Consider the following 7,767-nt stretch of genomic DNA (forward strand, 5'->3'; position numbering starts at 1 on the left):
TTTGAAAGTTTTTCTTGAAGGTAAAAGCTTTTATCAAAAACAATGTAAAAAAAACAATGTAATAAAAAGTAGATAGATAATATTAAAAACTACATGACTCTGGTATATTTTTTCGTGCCTTTTATATCATTAAATATTTTTACTATTTTTGCTAATAAAACACTATAGATTACTTATAGTATTTTCAAAAATTTATTAAGTTATACAGTCAACTATTTCGATAAAACTGTTTGTATAATTTTGTTTGGTTTACTAATATCAATGTACAATTAATTAATTTAAGCAAAATTTTTTTATTTAAACTTGTTATAAAAAATTGGTGTATTAAACAGTTTTCTTATATTTATTTTTCTGTTTGTTTTCATGGTTTATCTTGTTATAACTTAATCTATAGGTATACTTGTCAAAAAAAAACTTTATTTGCTCGAGCGTGAAGTTTTTAATATAAAAGAAACAAATACTTATACGCTTCACTGCTTTATTGGTATATCAGCTATTAGCAGTTTGAAAGCTCTGATATACAGTTGTAAACAATCTAAATACAACTTAATTGGCCTAAGTTTGTTATTTGTGAAAGTATATATTCTACCACTTAAAACTAGTTGTTTTTTCATGGTAAGTTGTTCTGGGTTGAACTTTTTTGTAACATAAACAATTTTATGATAAGTAGAATTGTTTTTTATTGACTTATAACACAAAAAAGTTTAGTTGGTGTGAAACGCAATGACCTAAAATTCTTTTCATACACCAGGGTTATTGACCAAAATTTGGAAGTGTTGATTTGTTTATCATAATAATTAATTTAGTTTTAATTATACCTTTATGATATTAATTTTGTTCAATAACAACAGTAAAAACATAAGATTTCAACTTTATCAAAAAAATAAAAGTTTGTTGATAAACAAATTTATATATAAAAAAAAATTTCACTTAATTAATGATTTATAAAAATGAGGTCCTCAGGATCTCATTAATATTGTTTTATAAATAAACTATTTAAACAATAACTTTTTTATAACTATTTGTTCATAAAAAGTATGTACTGTTTTTCAGTTATTAGGACATTTTTAAAATCAATTATTTACTACAGACTTATGTCTTAACTTAATAGTTAATGAATTAAATGGAACAAGAAAACCAATGCGACAACATTAACAAACTTTTAGCAGAATCCCAAGGCCTGACTCTGAAAACAAACAAAACAGATGTTTTCAACCTGGTAAAATATCTCATGCATTTTAGATTGTTTGATAACAAACAAGCTGTTACAAAGGATCTCAACAAATGCATAAAAATTTTAAAATTACGGCCTTTTGTCAAAATCAAAGAGTTTGTTCCAGGAGAATCTCAAGTCTGCCAAAAACTGAAAGACCTACCAAACTTTGATCTTGAAAAATACTACAGTTTTCTGTTTTTCTTCACACTTGCAGCCCTAAACATCCCGCCTTTCAAAGGTGTGTTAGAGGATTCCATGAAAAGCTGCTTTAGCTTTACCACAAAATACACCAAAAACACCGATGTTGCAATATACCTGCTGAAGATCAGCGTTGAACTTGTTGACATCGAAAAAGCAACTGTACAGTGCTTGCTGACGAAAATCTTACAGCGTATGGAAGAACTGCTATGTTTATCTGAAGTTTCACAACGCGCCATTGACAAAATTGACATTGAGTTCGAGTTTACTGAGTGGTTGTCCACCGTAGCATCGATCATGCGAAGCTTGAGTGACAAGAAACAATGTTTTGATGATGAGAAATTTTCAAGGCATTTTGTCAAGTTCTTCATCAACCTTTACAGGATGTACCAACATGACACCTTAGGTGAAGGGGCGTTTAAAGAGTTAACGTTCGTTCTTGAAACCCTTTACAGCTCTGTCCTTATTTTCCGTAAAGAAATGGTATACGTTGTCAGGAACTTTGTAAAGTACTGGCCCGTGTGCTACAAATACCAGATGGAGGCAATCAAGTGTTTCGACTGCATTTGCGCTGCACTGCCATTAGAAGCGCAACAAAAACTCAAAAAAGACTTGCTAAAGAAATATAACGAGCTCATGCTGTATTTTAAATACAAGAAGCTCACGCCTGAGTATTTAGAGCTGAAAAAGCAGCTTGAAAGTTTCAACTTGTTTGAAGGACTTTCGCAGAAAGATGAAAGTGGTAATGCAAATGTAAAAGTTAAAGAAAAACGAAGGAAAAAGGGCAAAAGCTGCATAATTTCGTAGCATTGAATGATAGAAAAACTAAAAGAAAAGTTCCAATCGCTTTGTTTGTGTTAACCTATGAATATGATTATTTACTAAAAAATGTGGTCTATGCCGAGTTTTATAAAAAGTTTAATTTTTGCCAAAATCTACAAAAAAACTTTAACGACTTCTAAATTATCGTGTTAAAGTTTATTTTAAAATTATCTTTACATTTAATTATTAAGAAGTTTTTTTGAATTTTAGAAACTACTTTTTGTCGAAGTATTTTAACCAAAAAAATTATTAAAAAGATAAAAATTCTTTTTATTTACAAATAACTAAACTTGATGTTTTGTAATATTTAAAATTATTTAACTATTATTATTATTATTGGTTGTTGTAAATGAAAACAGTAGTCTTTTACTTGACGTTTGGAAATAGAATAAATAAAATTCAATTTTTTGAAACCTGCTTTTTACATTTAAATTTTGTAAAACTTACTACGTAGAGATTACATTTTTAAAAATATTATAACTTACAGGTTTTATTACTGTGTTCAGTTTTTGGTACTTAATTTGTTATAATATTTCTTTCTTTAAAAAATTACCTTACTTAATGTTTCTGAAAGATAAATTGTTTTAGCAAACTATAATAACGTATTAGTGTGTAGTTTTATGTGTTATTTGAAATTTGTATTATATATATGCTTCTATTACTTTTAAACGGTTTTGTAATAAAGTATGATAAACAAATGTTTAATAAACAAGAGCTAATATTTTACGCTTATATGAACTTTTGTAAGAAATTTTTAGAAAATTTATACGATAAAATTGATATTTGAATTTAGTTATGTGGTTATATTTTATGTTTTTAAATGCTTTAAATTAATACTTGCATTAAGATTTTAAACTTTAAAAAATTTTTGAGATTGTTTTATATTAAAAACTAAAGTTGTGATTGGAAATGTATTTATCCATTATTGAATAAAAGCTAGTGTTATAAGCTTAGTGCATGCGTTTTCTTTGTATAGAATTTTGACATACTTGTTTTTATTCTTAATAGTCATATTAAAATAACTAATAACTATAACTTTTATAAATTTCATATAGAATTAAAAAAAACAAGGTTACTAACTAAGTTGTTTAACATCTTTTTTTAAAGTAATCTGACATATTCTTATCAAAAGGAAAATAACTAATAGCACATTAAAGATTTTTTTTGCTAAAGCAATAAACTGGCAAGCAATTATCAAAATAAGTAACTTAATTTTGACAATTAAGTTTAAATTATTAAAAATATTTTATCTTTATGATAGATTTTGTTTTGTGAAATCAAAATTTTACTACTTCCATGTTAAAATTGTTAAAAGTCCCATACTTTTCCAGGTTTTTTTTTTGCCTAAATTGTCAAATTCTAGGTTTCCAGGTAAAACGGCAACCCTGTATATCGTTATTGGGGAATTAAATCAAAAATCGATTAGATTAAAAAAATCATTAAAAATGTGAATTAAACTTGTAATGCCAAGAATATAGTAATAAATAACTACGTATACCAGTTCATAATTCATTAATAACCTTTTATATTCTATGTGCAAAATGTTTAGTTTAAAAGTGCTTTTTTACTAACTAAAACCATTGAATATAAAATAATAAAATAAATATTAAAAGTTTAAAATCAAGTTTCAATGAATGTATTTAAATTATGCTATATAAGAACTTTGAAACTAAATGGAAGCTACTTATATACATACTTATGTAAGTAAAATGTTGTTTTAAACTTAACTTTTAAGAAATGTGTTAAGAAAAAAATTGACGTACTTTTATTAATAATATCTTTAATTTTCTCAAGTTGTTAACATGTAAGTACCATCTATTCCTACCATTTTTTCCATCAATTATAAATATAAAACTTTTGTTTAAATAAATTTATAATTCAGTTAGAGAATTGATTGAGATGTACATAAAAAGTTTTGTTATAAAACTATTTCAATTTTAACCGTTAGGTGTAAACGAGAGTCGAAAAAAATATTTATAATTAATATTTCGTACTACAAGGTCCCTGTTGAATACGTGAATTTTTGTTTTATAATGATATTGAACAGTTTCTAATTTTAAACATGCATTACAATAGTTTGCTGTTAATAACATTTTGTTATTAATAAAGAATGTTAATAACTTCATATAAAGTTAAAATCTAGACTTTTTATCAAAACTAAAACAAAAATTATTAAGGTTTTGTTTAAAAACATTAGATCAGACCATCAGTTTAATAAGTAACATATTAGATCTATTTTAATTTTAAAAAAACGGCTATTAAAAATGTATGTTTATTCAAAAGTGTACATAATATTTATTGCTGTATTAATTGAATATGGAGTATAAAAAAGCTCAACTTCAAAAATTAAAAAAAAATTAAAATCCAGTTTCCAACTAAAAAACCTTCATTTTTAAGTAGGTATTAAAAAAGTTTTTATTAAATAAGAATTTAATGAATTTTAAAGATTATTCAGTTGTTCTTAAATAGCTGTGAAATGAAGTTTGCAGTAATGAATGTTATTCATCGTGAAAAAAACTACATTAAAAAATTATTTTATAAAGTAACAAAATAAGTATTTATTCAAAAAAAAACTATTTGACTATAACATTTTAAGATTTTATTAAATGTTTATGAATGTAACTATTTTATCGACTTAGTTACAGTATTGACAGAAATTAAAAATATCTGGCAATACTGATAACAATGTAAAATATGTATCAAATAGTGTCAAAATAAAATAAAAACTTATATACAATAAACATTTTTCTTATTTTTTTAAATAAATTTTGATTGCGAAACTTGTTAACTCAGTATAAATAGATTTTTTAAATTATAAAAAAAAATGTTTGGTTATTCGTTTAATTTCATAAGATTTTTTTTGTAATTGTTGTAAATACATATTATAGCATACAGCTTTATAAACCAAAATATTAAATTCTAAATAATTTTTTTTTGTTAGTAGTTTATTTTTTAAATAGTTTAAACACAACACACGATGGGAAAAATTAAGACCCGAAAAAATAGAATATTACATAAAAAGACTTATGACTTCCAGTTTAAATAACAATAGATCAATGAAAAAACAGATAATGTAATTTGCAAATCGGTTGTCATGCCAAAATAATGACGTCACTATAATATTCGCGTTGCTAGCCGCCGGTGGAAATTTCAATTCATTCAATTTTACGGTATTAAGAAAAGTATGACCGAATACCGCCAAATATGTGAACTTGGAAAAAGCGTTGAGGTTTTTTTATATTTACAAACAGTTGAGAAAAGTGTATATACTTTAAGGCTAGAGGTTTAAGTCAAATAAAGGCATATGTGTAATTGTTTCTAACGGCTTTTGAAAAGTTAAAAGAAGTTTTCAAAGAACTTATTTAGCAGCTTCAAAGTACAATATTAAATTTTATGGTATTAAGAGAACTATATAACCGATTAGTTTAGAGTTGGTTTTTTAAAATAAAAACTTTTATTTATCAAAGTTTTTCATCAACATATTTAAAATCATATTGAAAGCTAGTTAAACAAGTATTTAATTTTTAAGTAACTAAAGAAAAAATAAAAAACAAAACCACGTCTCTGTGCTTAATACAAAGTTCAAGTCTGAGTTATTTTGAAGTATTGTTAAAAATATGTTTTACACTGCACATCTAGGTTTTTGTTAACAACAGTATATATTAAACAAAACAACATTTAAATTCTTGATATTACGCTTTTAAAAGCTTTCAATAACAAAAATTAATTTATTTGTAAAATTTGTTTACTTAAATTTTCGAATATGTTTAATTAATTTTAAAAAGTAAAAGCCACACAAAATATATTTATTTGCTTAAATAAATAAATTGGTTAACTGCAAACATAAAACAAGGTTTATTTACTTTTTGATAAACATTTTAAACGAAAATTTGATGCACAAACTAAATGCATTTTGCTATTTGTTTTTACTCATTAAACGATAAAAGTGTTTACAAACCGAACGAATTGTGTGTAATTCAATTGAATTGATAATGATTTGCTAGCTGTTTAGAGTAATGATAACTTTTTCAAAAGTTGTAAACATGCCAATAATTGTCTTGGCATTTCAAAACTTTTTAGTTTTTTACCTTATTAGTGAAGTTTGTTTATTGTTCTACAATTCGGAAGTCAACAATTAGTGTGTTTATTTTGGATTTTAAGTAATCAGATTTAATCTAAGTTCAAATAGACTAGTCATATAAAAATCGTCAAGTTATTTTACAAACGTAAGTTAAATATTATAATTTGAACCCTTTGTAAAGCTTGTTAATACTTAGTTTCCATGAATGCTATGATTTTTATTTCCTTTGAATACTTTGTTTTGAAAATGATAAATTGAACTAAAGCATATATTTCTTTTGATTCAACTTTAAACAAAGTCTATAAAAACTTAAAATTTTTGTTTGTGTTCATTTTAAGTTGATTAGGTAGTGATCTTAATATTTTTTTAAAGTTTAGTACTGTATAAAGTGTGAAGGTTTTATAATAGAATATCAAAAACAAGTTGTGTAAAAATTTTAGTACCTATAAGCTTTTTGAGTTATTAAAAATTCAAATTTATTTATTTAGGTTTTATAAAAACTTCTTTTTGAAAATTGTTTTATAAAAATTAGACGTTCTAAGCTGTTGTCGCAATGTTTAGTTTAAAAAATGTCATAAAACTATCAACTCAAATCAGTTTACTTTAAAAAATACTGTCAAATATGAGATACCAGACACAATTATTTTGTAAATACTTTTGTCTGAAATCTCAATTTTGACAGTAATTTGAAGCTGTAAGAAAATTTGAATTGACTATTATAAAGAGGCAACTGTCTGGGAGACTTGATTATGATTTGGGTTTTAATAATTTGAATACTTAATCTTATTAAAACAAATTTAGTTTTTAGCAGACTAAAAAAATCAATGCTTTTGATCATGTTAAAGTAATACTTTGTAAAAATACTTGAAAAGAACATGCTTAAAAATATTTTACTTGTTCATGTTTTTAAAATTTTTACAACACTCTAGAGATTATAAGTTGTTCGTGTTTCATTATATTATCTATTAAAAAAAAGTGTGTAGTCATTATTGTACGTGGTACTGATAATGTATCTACAACATTGTTAAATTACGATTGGTTGTTTCATTTTAAGTAGTGCTATGATTTATACTTATAGGCTATTTTTTTAATTTTTTAAAGATTTTCTTCATTCAATAGATTATATATTATATTATTAATAAACTTTTTTGTCAGTTTTTGTTAAGTTAATGTAGTTTTAAACATTTTAATTTCTGTTTAAATAAATATACTTATAATTGTTAATTAACATGTATAAAGAAAAAATTAAGTTTACTTTTTTAAAAATGTTATTCAAAAGGAGTTATTTAAAAAGCAGGTAAAAAAACTTTAAGTTTAACAAAAGAAACTGTATTTGTCAACTCAAAAAGTAATTACAACTTACGCATTTCCATTAAACTTTTTTTAATTACAAAATAAACACTTGCACTGAACGCTTCCTAATTTAAAAGCAAATCATCAATATTTTTAC

The sequence above is a fragment of the Thalia democratica genome, chromosome 4 (genome assembly GCF_965202585.1).
Source record: "Thalia democratica chromosome 4, ktThaDemo2.hap1.1, whole genome shotgun sequence".
In the NCBI taxonomy this organism is placed as follows: Eukaryota; Metazoa; Chordata; class Thaliacea; order Salpida; family Salpidae; genus Thalia; species Thalia democratica.